The 17,731-nt window shown below is 38.9% G+C and overlaps 1 protein-coding gene across 2 annotated transcripts in view; it reads right to left on the bottom strand.

The window, feature by feature from the left end:
- Window positions 1-17,731, bottom strand: part of LOC311273584 (leucine-rich repeat and fibronectin type-III domain-containing protein 2) — a 158,843-nt gene that overhangs the window by 14,769 nt on the left and 126,343 nt on the right. The window lies entirely within an intron of this gene.

The following is a 17,731-nucleotide window of genomic DNA, read 5'->3' as shown; positions in this document are numbered from 1 at the left end:
CATCAAATGTAGGCCGCATGCATGTTTATTCAGTAAACAATACTGAACAGTAGAGTTCTTCAGAATGCTGCACCGTCTTGCCAATGTAAATGTGTAAAAGGTGTGGGTTAAAATCCTGGTCTGTATGTTAATCAACAGTGTGTTCTCCTTTCTCAGGGCTATCCTTTTGTCTTATTTGTTCACTTTCCTCATCATGTCTGCACTGTTTTAGCAAATGTTAGTGGTTTGGAAAAAAAAATATTCCACAAGCCGCAGGTGTGAGACTCGTCAGAGCTGGCTGACGAATTCAGCACGCATCTGTGAACGTCTTAACAACCCTCACACCTGGCTGACTCCTCCAAATGGTTGGCCACACTTGGCTTCATCCAACGAGTTTTTGATTCCCCCAGACATTTGTATCATTAATTCCTAATACACTCAAAACCTAAAAATCAATTTCAATCACCTTTTTTTTGTTTTTTTACACCAGCAACATTTATCAATGGAAAACTCTGCCTTCTAGTCAGTTTTGGTTGTCACTAGCAACTAGGGGAGGGACAGTTGTAATGTTTTTGTGTTAACCACATATCTGTGCTATCATTCATTATCATTCAGAAGTGTGGGATGCTTCACAATGACTCCTTATCTTCGACTACCCTGTAACACCCCTTGATGTGTAGACTCTGCTTTTGAATAAGTCATAATTACAAAAGGGAATATGCATAAATCACCCCTCTCTTTCTCGATACTAGTTTGTAATTACATCATGAAGTGCCACTGCATCTGGACTGTGTGTTGTATGGAGATAATTAGAATGAAATGCAAGGTAAGGAAAAAAGAAAGTCAGTCATGGAGAATGCGATAATCATTGCAGTGAAGAAATTGAAATTTGAAACATTATGTTCATTAGATTAGCTACATTTCTGATGGGACCAAATGGCACAGATGTTTGACAATACTGCCCCATTTTCTAGCCTTTTAATACCACAGATGGTATATTTTACTGCCTACAAACTTCGATAAAAGTTTCCTCTCTTTGAAAGGTTGACTGTCCTTTTACAGCATTCAACATTTGGGGTAACCCATTGTGTTGTGTATAGAAATTGAAAAGCTTGGATAGTTAGCCAAAGGTCTGGCCAACGGCTAACAACGTTTGCCCTCCCGGATGCGATGTTATGGGTCCCACTGGTAAGACTAACCTTAGTCAGCCTCTGATTGGCTTGGGGCTTGTTTTTGTATGATGAAAGCCTTGATGGCTACAGTATGTGGTCCTGGTATAAGGTGACCAGGTTTCTGAAATGAAAGGGGCTTTACTGATATTTTAGCCAAATAATTGCAGACTTGATGCATACTGTTCTGACCCTTTCAGTACTAATCCCTGCAAGGCCTCATGGTGAGAGCTGTCAGTGATGACAGACTGTCAAAGATTCTCTCATGGATTAATTTTAATGGACATCATCGAGAAACAACAGCTGAAAAGCCCACAGACACAGCCCTTTTTATTATCTTTTGATCTTCCTTTACTCTGCAAAGGGACAATTGTAGTGGGTAAGCATTTTCAAAAACTGGGCGAGATATACAAACTTGCAGAAATGCACACAGAGCTGACTGGACGTAGTTGAAAAGTTCAGTGTATTTTCCAATCCAGGGAAAAAATCATTAAAGCGTGTGTCATTTGTGAGTAGTATTGTGGTTACTGGGCAGAGAAACCAGGTGAGGAGAGGCAGAGGTGACCTTTTAGGGAAAGAAGAGGTTCAGTCACAAAGAGATGAGAACCATGGATGATGTTTAATGTGCATGTCCATTTACTGGTGGCCTTTACCAAGGCTGCAACACCATCTACAATTCAATGTAAGGGACAAAGAAGCTGCTGAAATACCAACAAGTGCACATTCACTGCATTAGTGCAGATGACATATTGAAGTGTGAAATTCATTATAAACTTATTTGAATGGTTGTGGCCCTCTGGCTCTTTAGTGATTACTGTGCCTGCCATCATCTCCGCTGTGGACAATACAGTAAGCTTACTTGGCTTTTCATTTCACATGTGGCATGTAATGCATAAGTACAATCTATATAAGTCATTTTAAAAATTCCATGTATATTGAATGTCATAAGATTTAACTTTACATATTGTGGTATCTGTGCATCACAACAATGGACCATTTGCAGAACACCTCACCCCACCAGCAAATCTCCAGTTATAGTTCAGCAAATGTAACTAGGCCCAGCAGGCCTGTAAAGCTGTAAAGCTCTAGGCTCTAGTTAGCACAATACTTAACATTCAAAGGGTTTTATGTCTTTTGTCATCACCTCTCCAAGAGCTGCAAACATTTGCATCCAAGGTCCCTAATAGGTGGACCTTGATTAGAAATGGTTGTTAGGATGTTATCAATACTACTGCTCTTATTTATACTCCTTAGCAATTCAGTTCCTTATCAATACTCTTATCTGTTCTTTTTCATTAATTGATTTTAAAAAATACAATATTTGAAAAATAATGAATGCAAAATAACATTGTGTCTAGAGCAAAAACAGTAATGTTTACAAGAGCAAAAATTACTATAAACCTAAATCTCATTAAAATAAATCATATTCTTGACAACAAAATACTGAAATAAATAAGAAATACATCATTCTGCTGATTTTCACTTCTACCATACCCTCGCACATACTTTTCTTTTCCCCGTGTTTGTATTTATGTATGTTAAACAAAGAAACATAAAGAGTCAGTATCAGTCGTCCTCACTCTGGTTTGTCTCAGCAAGAATACAAGACAAAGCATACACTTTAAGATACCAATAATGCACGCGCGTACTGAAAGCTTGTCTGTAATAATTCACTGTAGCAAATTTAGCAAACTATGCAAAGCGGCAATTAATGAGAGAAAAACACTTGCAAATGGGCCCGAATAATACCAGGTTTCGGTACCTATCCCTAACTGTGGTCAAATCCAAACTCGGACCTGTAACTAATAAATAATTGACAACTATCAACATTTGACAGAATTTTGATTTCTATTTTAACCATTGCAGCATTTCTAGTCTTAACGGCACTAGCAGCCCAGGAAAACTTACAATCCTATTGTATGCATTGTAAATCATCTCACATGACACTACTCAGCCAATTATTCCAACAAAAGTCAGTGTGTGAGATAGATACACACTTTGGGAAGAGACAAGAAACAGACAAAAGTCAAGGAAATAAGTGATTTAGAGAAAAATAATTGTTACATAAATACAAAAGTAGAGAACAAAAACAAAGCATTTGATCAAGAATGGATGAGTCTGACATATTCATTCTTCACATGGGCAGGAGAAGCCAAAGTATGTGTCAAAGACTGTGGTGGTTATTTAAAGCAGCAATGTGCAGCCCCACTACTAGACAAAGCAAATATACTCTCTCCTATCTGAACTGAGGGCACAGAAATGTGATATTTTATATGGCACTGATATGTTTGAATTTTAATTATTTTCTCTGAAACCCAGAAAGGTTTCTGTTTAAAAATACAAAAAAATAATAATAAAAAGAAAGCTTGACAGAGCTATTGTGGCAATAGTCAATTAATAAGTGAAGATCTCAGGGGAAGCATCAAGTCACATTAGTATTAATTTGCATGTAAAGAAAATACAAAGACTGAAGCTGCTGTTTGTAAATGTATTGTTCAAGTTATTTTTTCAACACATTTCATTCACTTTTACATAATGCTGTTGAAAAATAGAGTTGATTTTAGACTTTCTCCACACAGTACACCTTGAAAAGAAATGCAAATGAACTCAAGTTGAACTAATGTGTTTTTTATCCATTTTGGCAGCAACTTTGTTTATATGCATCCTTTGCTTTTATTGTTTTGTACTTCCCTCTGCAGAGACTGTCCCAAAACGAATGCTAGACATCCTGTGCTGACTGCAAATTGGCACATTTCTTCCGCTTTCATGCTCTCATAAAATAAAAAGTGCTGTTGTTGCGTCTATGAATGTAAAAGGACATCACTTTCTCAGCAGAACAGGGATTTTCTTTTTCAGAGAACAACCCATAATATATTTAGAAAAACACAAATAAAAGCTTTTAAGAATTGGCGATTAGTTGAATCATTTGCAGTGGTATCAGTGGAAAATAGGGGTGCTGGCATCAAACCAACAGCACTACAAAAAAAGTATTAACTGCTCAGATCTATGGCTTAATGCTTTAAAACAACATCCAACAAAATAAAAGCGTATTTTCATCTTTCCCAAATGAATACTGTGTTAACAAGGATAACAATAATATTTTTGATTCTTGATTGTGGGTCAAGCTCACATATTTCTTTTGTACATTTTGCACTCAATGAACTATACAACTACCTAGCATGCTTGTGTGGAAAGTGTCCACATATTGTTATATATTATTATATTATAGTTAGTAATGGATTAGTAATGTGTGCCTGGGAGAAAAAAAAGTTATAAAACTATCCATTTCTTTAAAAGCTTTATGATATGAAATGATATGAGACCATTTAGATATTCTCAGAGGTACATCATATTCATACTGCCAATCAGTTTAAGCCTTTCAGTCCTTTATAGTAAGTACATAGTTTACACAGTAACATGGAGAAACTCTAGATTACGCTGATCAATTGTTCTTTGTACATTTCCTGAAAGTGAATGTGTATTTATGGAACTGATTTCCTGTCAGTAGCAAATATATCTTATTGACTGTTGATGGATATGGATTGGTCATCTGCTCTGAGTCAAGTTTGTCAGGTCAGCTTGCGAAATTGATTCCAAATGGACTGCATCCTGACCAGTATGAAGAACAATGTTGTGGATTAGTAAAAAATAACTGACCCAAATGCAAGACTCAAATAGGAAACAGAAAGTGAGCTTTAATAACCAAGGGTTATGGCAACATAAGCAAAAATTCAAGGGCAAAAAAACTAAACTAAGGACAAACCAGGATGACACAAGGAACATAGGCAGCAAACGCAGGTAAGACATGAGGAGACAAACAGGGCTGGGGAACACACATGAAAACACGGATGAACTGACAAAGAGTGAGAGAGAATATACAGACTCCAGTCAATGTGGGAGGTGGGAATTTCCTAGTTAAAATGCCCAACTTCCAACCTCCAGGCGTTCCAGGTGTTGCGCCAGAACTTAACTGACCGTAAAACAATCAGGTCTCTTTGAGAAGTGTACACACAGTTAAACTCTTAGCAGTGCAGCCTCCTTGCATATATAAACAAAGTACAGAAGGGAAATGACACATTGGGCAACAGACATCATCATTGACCTACATTTTATTGCACTTTCACACTCCAAATATTCCATTAACTCGTCTAATACAAATACTGTCAACTACACATACATCCTACCCCCTCCCCATGGTTGTGTCGATTGTTGTGTGATGTCAGACAACTGCTACCTCATGAAGTCGGGGTATATGGATTTCCCCGGGGTTCACGACTTAGAGTGGCTTTCTATTGTACTTTTTCACATAGGAGTTTTGAGTTGTCTGGACTGCAGCATTAAAAACAGAGGGAAGACTAATAATATTCTTACTTCTATATTAAAGCTTTCATTTATTATCATTTAATGGATGTCTTTAGTGTAAGCACTGTGTAACAATGTTTTTAAAGGTGCTAAACAAATAGAGTTTATTAATAATATTATGATTATTATGTGCTGTTAACTTCCTTGAGTCTTGTCATGACTATGAGGTCCCAGGCAACCAGCAGAGACTGTAGGGAGTTGCAAAGAAACTTAATTTGCAGACAGACTATAGACTTAATAACTCATAAGAGGCTTTTTCAAATAGGTAATGCCGAGGAGCCTACTGTAGCTGCCAGATTAAATGTAGTGTATAAGCCTATTATACTAGCACAAGTAAAACCAGCAGTTTTACTTGTGCTAGTTTTACTTATGCAGCTGAAGCCCGTTAAGCAAAATACCTGAATAAAATTATTCTTTTCATCAATACATATTACTTTATCTTTGAGTCTATCAATATAATAAATACTGGGAATTTCAGGTGGTCCTAAAACTTAAGCAAATAGTTTCAAGAAGACCTATTTTTTCTTTTTCCCTTTCCTTCAGTGATTTATTTTTGTTTTTGTGCATGTAAAATATATTGAAAGTTAAAAAGGTCAGTCTGTGCCAACAGGAGCTCCTGAAACGTTTCACCAGTAATCCCACCTTCAATCCTGTGATTTCTTCACATCACACTACATCACCATGTCAAACGTTTGCATAATTTATGTATTCACAGTAGAAGTGAATTTACTGGAAGCTGAAAACACGACCGGAGACATGCTGAGCGGTGCAGACTCAGATGGGTGTGAGCTGACCAATCAGAACAGACTGGGTATTCAGGAGGGTGGGCCTTAAAAAGACAGATGAGGGAGTTGTATCGATCCACTCATGTAACTCTCGGCAAGAAAAAGAATAAATAAATTTCACAAACTTTTGAATTAATCCTAAACCTCAGAGCTCCTGAAACCTTCCATATTTTCCATACTGGTAAGAGCACACAAGACTCTCCTCAGCAGTAAAACGACCACCAAAATTATTTGTCCATATACCTTAAACGACCCACATTTTAGATGAGATTAATGTTCTTGTGTATTGTGCAACTATAAACTGCATGTGACATGAGAGGTGAAAGATTTCATCTTGTCACTTTTTTTTTCTGTTTTTCTACACCTTAGTCAAGTTATAGCTTTTAACCCAGATCACGGTCTACTTAATATAGAGGTGGCAAGTTAAAGAAACCCTTCACATGATTCAATTTTGAACTATTTCATCATGTATGAGAACTTATTAGAACACATCATGAGTGAGAGAGAAAATAACAAAGACAGGCAGGTGTGGCAGAGAGATAGTGAGAGTTTGTCAAAAACAAGGTGTGTTTTGGGAGTAGGAGTTTGTTGAACAAGGGTAACCTTCACATGAACATACCCTCACAGCTGTGTCGCCATCTGTTAGGACCTACAGTCGCTATTAGTACACTTGGATATTTGCCTGAGGGAGAGGGAGGCGGTCATTCTGATGGCTTCAGACTCTTCTCTTCATCAGTCCACGGCTTGATTATGAAATTGCCATGCTGTGGACCCCTATGAATTGTTACATCTTAATCTATGTTGTACAAATATCTTCCTCCTGGAACAGGGAGGACAGCCCCAGTCCTCCTAACTCAGACCCTCCTAACTGAGCTCTTTGCCTCGGTGATATGTGCAGTTGTCAGCTGTGTTCAGCGGTGTAATCTTCCAACACACTCAGGAGGGAGGGGGAGACTACTGTTGTCTACTAAACAACTTTGAGTGAGCAGTGAGCAGAGAGAGCTGGACTCACTAGCCTTACATCTTTTCTCTTTCTTCTGCTGTGCTTTGATAAAACGTGTCACAGGATGACAGCTTGGTAAACCTGACTGTGCCGTGTACAAACCACTGATGTCATGTTGCATCATTTGTGGGTGCTGACGCTCAAAACTGTGACAGCAGTTATCTCTCACTGCTGTTTGGAGCAGCCAGCACGAATAAATTTGCCTTGTGCAGCCTTAAACTGACAGAACTACAGCTCTTTTCCTTTCATACGCTGGAATCTACAATCTGGCATCTTTAGGAAATTACACGTGAAAATAAATGCAAGTGCAGAATTGCTCACAGGATTTTCTGACTGCATCCTGCCAAACGTGGAAAATCTTGACAAAAGATGGAGATTATCAGAGGGGAAAATGGAAGCAGCACATCGTGGCTGAAACCTGACGCTTCCCTGGATGATAACCAAAGTAATCTCTCTGTTCAATCGCATGTAGCCACACACACATTGTACAAAGTCGTCTGTGTCTGCTGGATAAGAAAGGACCACCTGAATGGGTCCAACTTTCTAGAACAGCGACAGCCAGCTATTGACATCAACCAGCTGTGAGCCTGTCATGCTGCCAACTTTCTCTGAAAAGACTCTGGGAAATAGAGGCAGACTTTTATCAAGATAACTGTGGACAAGTGCTTGAACAGAATAAGGATAAGAATAGAAAGTCTACGAGCACTGGTTAAACTAAAAAGGAGTTTATGGAGAGAGAACCCATAACTTTGAAGGCTGCTCACATAAACTAATGTTACTATAACTGAAATCATTGCCAAATGCTTTCTGGCTTGTATACAGGCAGGTCATTGTCAAGAGCTTTGACACAAACTTACTTTTTAACCTCCTTCATGTTGGACCACTGCTGGGAAACCAAACCAAAAGCAGTAAAATTCTTGTTCTCCCAAATGCTTGGACAGTAAAGTGCATGAGGAAGCTTTAAACCAGACAGCACAGAAGATCTATACAATCATCACAGTTTCAACAGATTCAGCGTCCGACCAAATATGATGTATGGTCACAATGTCCCCTTCTGTTCCTGAGTTATGGTGTTGAATAATGGTCAGAAAAATGGTTTTGCAGAATACTATTTTGTCACAGTGAAGCTGACTGAATTCTTAAATTATGTCCAAAAAACATGTTTTTTTGAGGCCTCAGTGACCTCTAATCTCTAATCTCTAATCACCAAATTCAAATGAGTTGATCCTTGAGTCCAAAGGTGGATATCTCATTCCACCATTGGGGGGACGAGATGAAAAAAAAAAAATCAAGAGCAAGAGCAATTTCTGAAGGGGACATCAAAGGTGCCACCAAAAGTACTGTTGTATGAAGTGTATATAGAGAAAACACAGGTGAATACTATTAAACTATAGTGGAGAATTGGAAGATAAATAACTTCAGGGTTGTACCAGCATGTTCGAAGACGCAGCTGCTAAGTAGCCTAGCAATAATGTGGAAGCACTGATTCACAAGATTCAACTGTGAGGTAATGGACCAAACAAAGTGCTGTCTGGTTATGACTGTACATGTTTTTAATTCAAGTTAACTTGAGCAAAGGAGTTATTTACTAGAGACATCACCACCTCCACACTCCCACAGACTGCTACACTGACACTCGCATTGAGTGCTAATGTATGCAGAGGTGTGTGGTGTTGGTAGTCAGTGGACCAGACCACTGTGAGGTATATGAAAAATGTGAGATGACAAGTATGACTATGAAGTTAAGTGGAAGAAAGACTGACACACAAAGCTGAAATTCTTGTGGAAAGTGGAAAAAAATTCTCTTTGCTGAATGTTTTATCTGGTTTATAAGTCACTGAGGTCATATCAGTAGTTTTTTTTTTTTGAGGGGGGGGGGGGGGGGGGGCAGGCTGTTAGCCTGCTAACCTGTCAGCATGCTAAATGGGTTAACATCACTAATATTTAAGCCTGAGTATGACTCACAGTGTTGCTAGCATGACTGTAATGGAACATAAGGTCAAATGTCTCCCTTGTGTTATAATTGTGGATTTCAGAACCTGGGGAGATTACATTCTCTCTGCAAACCCTTCTCCCCGCAGCAGTGTATTTCCTTGTCTTTCTCCATCTTTTTGTTATAGTCAGACTTCATTCAAATTCATCCTCGCTTGGTGTATGATGTAACATAACTGAAAGAGCCAAAATGTCCAGAGTGTTTATATATCAAAGACAACCCACAATACTCAGTTTGTTTTCCACAAGACATCTGAAAAGTCTATAATCAGCCTTGTGTTTGCTGGTAAATACACTTGGTTTCTGACAGTCTTATAGCCTCTGCAGCCCAGTTGCCAGAGTCATGATAAGGTTGAGTGGGGCTCTGCAAGGTGCAGTTTTTATTGTGTTTGCACTTTTTAACAAGAGAACTCTATGAAACCAAGGCCACAGTTATATTTTAAGTAGATTTTTGTGAAAAAACAGAACTTTTGCTAACAGTTTTGTCCAGTCAGTCAAACTCATGCCTCCCACCTTTATACAACACTGTCAATGTCTCATTCTGAGCTTTGTAATGTCAAAACAATGTTGAAAACAGAAGTGGATTATGACCATCCAATTAGTCATCATCCATTCCCATTTTTCTAGTTCCCATTAAGCTTTTGTTGGCCAATATTGGCCTATCACAGTTATATTATATCATAACATTGGCATGTATGTTACCCGAAATGTGCCATTATGTAAACTTTCTTTACAGAGCAGATTAATGATTCAGTGGAAGGGATTTATTTTGAAGTGTTGGATAACCAGTGCAAAAAATATATGTTTAAATTTTGTAGATATACATAATCTATGTACGTAGATATATAAATATAAATATATGTAGATATATAATCTAGTATCAACCGACCTTTAGCCATAACTTGAGACCCATTTTTTTCAGCCTGTATATTTGTTTATATGTTGTCCCATTGGCACCAGTAAAAGCATGCTGAATTATCTTTTATAAGTTCCAGTTTGCAATGTACCCATGGATACACAGAAAACCATCAAAATATTCAGCAATTGGCTCCCAAGGGTTTAAAAGTGAGCAAGACAAACTACAAACTAACAACTAACTTCCTGTTGTTTTCAGAACACCTGCATGCACCTGTCCCTGCACGCTTTGGCTCTTGAGTCCTGAACAAAGAAAAGTCCTTAAAGAAAAGGAACATAATACATTGAAAGAACCACTTCACCCTACCGCTCTATCCCAACAAGAATCAGGACACCCTACCCTGAGGCATAAACAAGCAAAATAGACAGGTAGTTCCTTCTTGTTTTGAACTACCATCAATATAATTCAGGGTTTATATTATTTCCGCATATTTTTTTTGTGCTATATTTACACATATGCAGTGTCTGCAAATGCTGCCATGTATCTTTCCAATATCAGATCATTTCATTGTTCATTTCAGATTCTGTTTCGATTCATCATTTGAGACAGCTGCTTCTTTAACAAGCCGTCATAGTGGGAAAGGTCAGACATATTAAGACTGTGTGTGCTCTTCACTTGTCAAGTTTACCTTTGTCTTGTGCTAATTGCCTACATGTCCCAACATCTGACTACAAACACACGTTGTCACATACACGCTGATTAATTGAACGACACTTCACAACCTGGCTTGGTATTTGATAAAAGCCCCCCATGTACAATAACGAATGCCAGCGGAGGGGGGAGGTCTCCACAGCCCAAAACAGGATCAAATTAATTGTTGCTGCTTGAGGCCAGCAGTTAATATTTTGTAATTGTTTTTAATTTTTTTTTTTTTAAATAACATTGCCAACCTAATTAACCTTTATCGGATTACACTGTCTATTTATCATTGTTGTTTTGAATGGCATAATATTTAGCCTGTTGTGGCTGTTATGTCCCTGAATGCGCCTTGTTCCATAAATGCCTTCAATGCTTCTTATCAATTTCCTGCTTTAGAATGGACGTGTTAGGGTCAGAGAAGTGATTTGGGGATGCTAGTGGCCTTCAGATAAATAATATAGAATTAAAAATGAGAAAAGGTTTAAAATTTATGAAGAGAATTAAGAAACATGAGTTGGCGCAATCTAAGGTTAATAGCAAAGCTTCATCGTGATGATATTACAATGTGTAGTGGCAGTCTGGGCTGCCTGATATGAGCTTAATTCATATTCAGCAGCAAATGTGCTAGTGGAGGTAAGCTGAATCATTTGAGCAGAGCAGGTTGCACTGAATTGTCAGGGATATTCTGCAGTAAAGATGTGCCAGAAGCATGATTAAGACGTGGAGCGTGCAGATGGAGAATCAGGCTTTGACAGGGTTTATTTTCTTTTCAGCCACCATAATGAAGTAGGTTGCTCAAACCATCTGGAATTTGTTGCGCACACTTGACATTACTCTACCTTGTGATGTAAAAAGCTGGAACTCGATTTGAAAATCATTGTTGGTCACTGGCATTTCACTATAGTTACACTAGAGTTTTTGCATACTTGAATCAGATCATTTCACTGAATGCTGCAGTGGGCGCATGTGTTTGGCTGTCAACACTTGCCAGTGATGGCATGCCAAGAACAAGCTAAAAGAAGAGAAATAAAAAAAAGAGTTCTCGTATCTGCCAGTTCCTCCAACTTACTGTGAAACTGTTACTGACAGTAGGAATGACTATGATCACTATACACTATCTTGTCTTCACTACATCCAGTTTACAGACACGTGTTTGGAGAGTATCACAAGAAAAAGCTTCAACACATTGTGGAAGCTTTAATTTTACTCTTTAACAAGTGATCAGAATATTGGAACAGGACACAAGAATGGTTTTGGCTTTGGCAAATAATTAGCTTTTATTTCCTTTTCCATCAATGATAGCAAATCCAAAATATTTCCACATTCTACTCCTCAGATGGTTTTCAGATAGTGAGATGATGACTTATTTACCATAGTTTGATAGATTTCTAAAAACAGCAAAACCCCCCCCCCAAAAAAAAACCAAAAGCAAGAGCTGAAGTCACACCCCTTTCAGTGGAGCCCATGGAACCTTATTTCAGAAAAGCGTTGTACAGTATGGTTTAAATTGACAATATCATATGTATAGTTCATGACACATTTCAAATGGAACTGCAAAATTATTTGTCTTTCTCCATTCCTTCGGATAACTGAAGAATGGATTATCTGTTTTCTCCCAATTTTGAAAAAGTAATACTATCTTGGCTGCTACCATGCAGAGTTGGAGAAAAACCAAAGGCCTATCTCCAAAGTAGCATTGATTTACTGTCCAAAACTTGTAGCAACCTGGACCAATCAGTGACACTGAGTACAGCAAACTCTGTTCTGTGTTCCTGAGCAAACAGGAAGTAATGATATCCTGTTTCCCTCCTCCATGTTCTTTCATTTTCTAGAGGCACTTCTTCAAAAGAAGTCATATGACGTACATATATATTGGGTTTTAATGTGTTTCTCCATGCATCTCCCACAGACTTCAATGCAGCTGTCGCCACAGTCTGGCACCAAAGCAAGATTCAGGAATTGAAGAAATTACCCTTCCTTCGTTTTTAGGTTCCTTGTTTTACTCCAGTTCCTCCAAAATGCAGGTCATGTTTCTGAGAGGTTCCTGGGGTCCATAGAAAGGATCCAGTGTTGTATGATGGTTATTTAATAACAGATAAATCAGAAATAACCTGTACCGTAGTACTCAAGCAATGACTACATCACTGAAAATGTTTTTTCTCCATTAACTGTTCAAAAAGGGTGGCTGTAGAGGTGCAGATATGGAACCTGCATACAGTATAAACCAAGATAAATATGAAGGGATGAGTCAGTTAGCTGTACAGCTTCAGACAGCTCCCACACAAACTTTAAAGCTGGCCACATACACAGTTGCAGTGGAGGATAGGCTCCTGTATCCATCACATAACACCCCTCACAGCTCCCTTGTCAAGTCACAGGTTCTGCGCTATATCAGACATAAATGGGTAATTGACAAGTCATTGGCTACGCCTCCTAGTTTTTGCTCCATCTATCCAGTCAAAGCATCTCACTTGTGTCTCTTATTTATTTAATTTTCGGTTGGCTCCCTGCCCGGCACATCACATCACTCCTGACTGCTGAACTTTCCGGCCAGAGCCTCTGAACCCTTTCAAGCATGAGATGGAGCAAAGGGTGAGATACCACAGCCAGGATTGTGTATGTGCGTGCGCACGAGTGTGTGTGTGTTTTCTCACTGTGTTCTTGTGTTCTCTATGATGTGTTTGATCTCATGTGTAACAGGAATATCAAGACTATGAAACAGAGGAGCCCTGAGGATGAGAGATGGATAAAGATTTTGTCATGTGGTCATAATGCATTGTATGGTGATTTGATCTAGAATGAATGGAGAGACAAAGGCCCAATAGTAAACAGCATCACATCTAAATGATTCTACAATTCTACAACTCATCATACTTAGGTCAGTACTCCACATATATAATAAATGTACACTAATTAATTAGAATAACAAAACAAAGTACCTACAACTCAACAACCTTAAAAAATGCAGCTTGATTGTGGGATATTGTGGTCTTTTTTAGATTTTTAGTATAGTCACAAAATCCCAAATGTACTGTATTTATGACTTAAAGAGAACAAAAATCCCTCGCACAATGTCCTTTTCACATGCAATCAGGAAAAAATTACACACTGATCATGTTATACCCGATGAAGGTCTGTGTGCCAAAACATAGTTTTTACATGATTGATGAAAGGATTTTCGGATTTCTGATATATTCTCTGTGAATCTGTAATCTGTAATAAGGCTCTGACAACAATATTTACAATATCGTCTACTTAGTGGTGGGGCTCTACATAAATACACCGTTGTCTGCCAAAGTTTGTGAAGTACTTTAGTTTGGTTTTGAGTTGGGGTTTGTGTCTAGTGTGACTGAGTCAGATCATAATTAAAATGTCTGGGGTTGATTGCTTATGTTGCCAGAACACAGTGAATCAAATCTGATCAAATCACACCCACATGAAGCAGATTAGTTGAGTTCATGAAATTTAAACTTAACTAAGGCATCAACCGTGAACAGCAACGTCCCCGGTTCACTTTGTTGCATGTTATTCCCCATCTCTTACTCCCCCTTAATATAGTGGATACAACACCAAAAACAGTTCAAATCAAGTAGAAAAGGGGCTAGTTGGTATTAAGCTAACAATTTCAACCAAACTCCTCTATTAAGGATGTTTTCATTGATTTTATGAGAAATGAGATAAGGAAATTATAAATACAGCCAATCACCCACACAGTTGGAACCGCTGAGAGGTATAATTCTAATATAAGGATCCATATGACAACACTTGACAATTTAACTTATCTGATGCTAATAAACTACTGCCTAAACAGTATTTATTTCCTTGTTTTTCGCAACAAAATTAGAAAACACATTTCAACCTTTTCAGAGGCATTTGTATTTAACAATGCAATAGTTTTATGAATTGGGATTTCGGCCCACGTTTGGGTGGTCGATGGATCAATAGAATGGAAACGATGTAGTCAGCCAGTCTGGCACTCCTCCTCTTCGATACCACTGCTAGCAAAGGCAGGATCAATCTGTGGCCCACGATGCATTCACATTCCCATGTGAGGTCTAACATGGATAGCAATTAGGTTTGTATGACTTCCCCGGAGTCACATTCACAATTAATTGCAGAATGACAAATAATGTTTGTCCCTGTAGCCCATCCCCACAACCCTAGGTCAAACACAACATTAAGCTAGTAAAAACGTGTAACAGGGGACCTATTTCCATTAAGAAGGGGCATGGATGCTTTTCAACAAAGAAGGCCTAGGAGTCAAACAAATACACAGATGTTGATAGTAGGCTATTTATCAACTGAGGTAAGCAATTAATTCCAAAGTTCCTAGAAAGAGATTTGAACTGTGATAAACTGCAGCCTGCGGTTTAGATTATCTATTTACTATCAGTAAGTGAAGGCAGTATGTAGCCAGGCTTTGCTTGGAGCATGCTCAGTTAAGCAGGAGATGCCAGAAGCTGAAGCGGTATCAGGAAGATCTAGAATCTCCAACTTAAGTTAATGTCTTTGTAAAAATAAAGTTTAGCCTTGTATTTATTCAGGCTTGTGACAGGATGTGATAAATAAGCCACTCTTAAAGCTGCACTAACTAATAATATATAGGCTAACACAGGATCAAATGGCTGTGTTCAATATGAAACGTAAGGAGTCCCTTTTTAGTGATAAATAAAGTTATGACAGTACCAACTACATGCAGCCTTCAGCTCTACAAAGCCTTTGAGCCTCTTTCATTCATTGTTTTGGTTTACCCTATCTCAACTGCAACAATTTCTGGCAAATAAAGCTAAGATAAACTGACTGTATGCTACCTGATGAACAGCAACAGTTAGCGACTAGCAAGTGGGCATAGTTTATTGCCAGGTAGCCAAAAATAAAACTTCACAGTAAATTAACGCTAATGTTGCTTTGTGTGGCAAGTGTTCACCATGTCCACTTTATGTATTAAAAGGCTACAATGTTGTAACATGCTGCCCCTAAATGGCAAAATTTAGTGGTGAGTTTTTTTTCACCTTTGGCAATGAATTTGAAAAATACCACAATGAAAAGCTACAGTCATTATATTTTCATATATCAAATACTAATGTATAAAATGAAAAGGTGACACTCGAGTCAATTACCACCAACCATGTAGCACTCCCTGAGCTCCACTAAGCTGTTTTTATCTTCCTTTAGCTTTTAACCTCTTTTAGCTCAATGTTTTGGTATTCTGCCACATAAACTCTGCCCTAATCAACCTAACTTTCAGCCACAGAAGGGAGCTGTTATAAAAACTCATACAAACCAACCACAAGCTATCTTTAGCTAGTTGCTAAAAACAAAGCTACTGATTAACTGGCAAAAAATCTTTTTCAAGAGTTGGTAGAGATCAAAACAGAGGGAATACTCTACTGACTTGCACAGACACACACATTGATGCTAATGTGATGCTCTGCTCCTGCTGGATGAGTAAAGAGGCAGTGTTTTGTTAACATGTTAGCTTGTTCCACTGCTGCCAAGTGGCTATAAAATCAGTTAATGCTGCTTAAAGATTTGGTGCAGCATGTGAGGAAATCATCACAAAAGAGCAAATAATGACACTTAAAAGCAGTGTGCCCTCCAGTGAAAAGAGTCTTTTGTAAATCACTTTTTTTTCTAGAAGGTCCTTCAGACACACTAAAAATCTTTGCCCGTTGGCCTCCCTGGACGACGAAAAAAAAAAACTTTTAAAAAACATCTCAGAAGGAATAGCACCGGCTCACTCTCTCTCTTATCAGAGGCTGCCAGATGCCAGCCCACAACACCATCCCACACACAGCCTGAAGGTACACCGCAACATGAAGCCATCGCACTGGGGAGGGAGTGCCAGGGAGAGAGCGAGATACAGTAGAGGGAGGGAGAGGGAAAAAAAATACGTATAGCCTGGGAACATTCGAAAGGAAAAGTGGATCACCGTGCGGAGGAGGGTCGATTGGAGGGGAGGGAGGCTGGGAAAAAGTGGATCCGCAGCGTCAAAGACCAGTCGCCCCAACCCCACCCCACCCCCCACTATGCCTGAGAGGACTAAAGACGAAAGAAAGGAGAAACAACTTTAGATGGGTTCTGACAGAGTCTGATCTGTTGCTGTAGAAAAGGAGGGAAAAAAAGTGTTTTACGATGGTTCCAACAGCAGCTTTGTGGCAACAGTAAAGATGATGCAAATCACTTGTGAGTAACAAGCTTCATCCATCACCCTTGTTACAGCTCCAGCATGCAGCACAGGCCCAGCGGCAAAGCCAACCATGCACACATTGTATGCAAAAGCCTATCGGCAGTCTTTCACTGTGGGTGGAAGCTTTCTAAATTTCATATGAGGAAGGCAGAAAACCTTTTACCACAGCGAGATACACTCTCTGATCAAGCCATCTGTGATTAGATTTTGACAGGCTGCTGAAAGTGCGCTGGTTGACAGCCACAAAATTCAATTTTGTTTCACTTTCTCATGTGCTCTCCTTAAAGACAACTATCTCTGGTGACAGTCAGACGTACACAGACTTGACAGACGCACCGGCATACACACTCACACACATGATGGCTGGCAGCTGCTCACTGCCTTAACTTATTTTTCAAGCTGCAGATGAAAACTGATTACCAGCGCCAGTCGTCGTCCAAACAAAGAGCAGAGAGCTAGCAGAGTATGTGAGCAAAACATTTGAGTTTGAGAGGCAGGGACATAGAAGACGGCATCATGAAAGGCACTGAGCATGGAAATTGTAAGAAAAGGAGTCAGCTTAAAATTGATGTTGAGACAGGAAAAATGGCTATGATGTTAGATGTTTCTTCATGATAAATCACTGCAGATCTCACTCGTATGATCTCACTCCCCACAAGGAAACACAAAGCCCAAGACAGCAGGGCGTGGGGACTG

This window comes from Pagrus pagrus, assembly GCF_965226575.1.
Source record: "Pagrus pagrus genome assembly, chromosome: 18".
In the NCBI taxonomy this organism is placed as follows: domain Eukaryota; kingdom Metazoa; phylum Chordata; class Actinopteri; order Spariformes; family Sparidae; genus Pagrus; species Pagrus pagrus.
The sequence above is the reverse complement of the archived record's forward strand: the minus strand, read 5'-3'. Positions and strand labels throughout refer to the sequence as shown.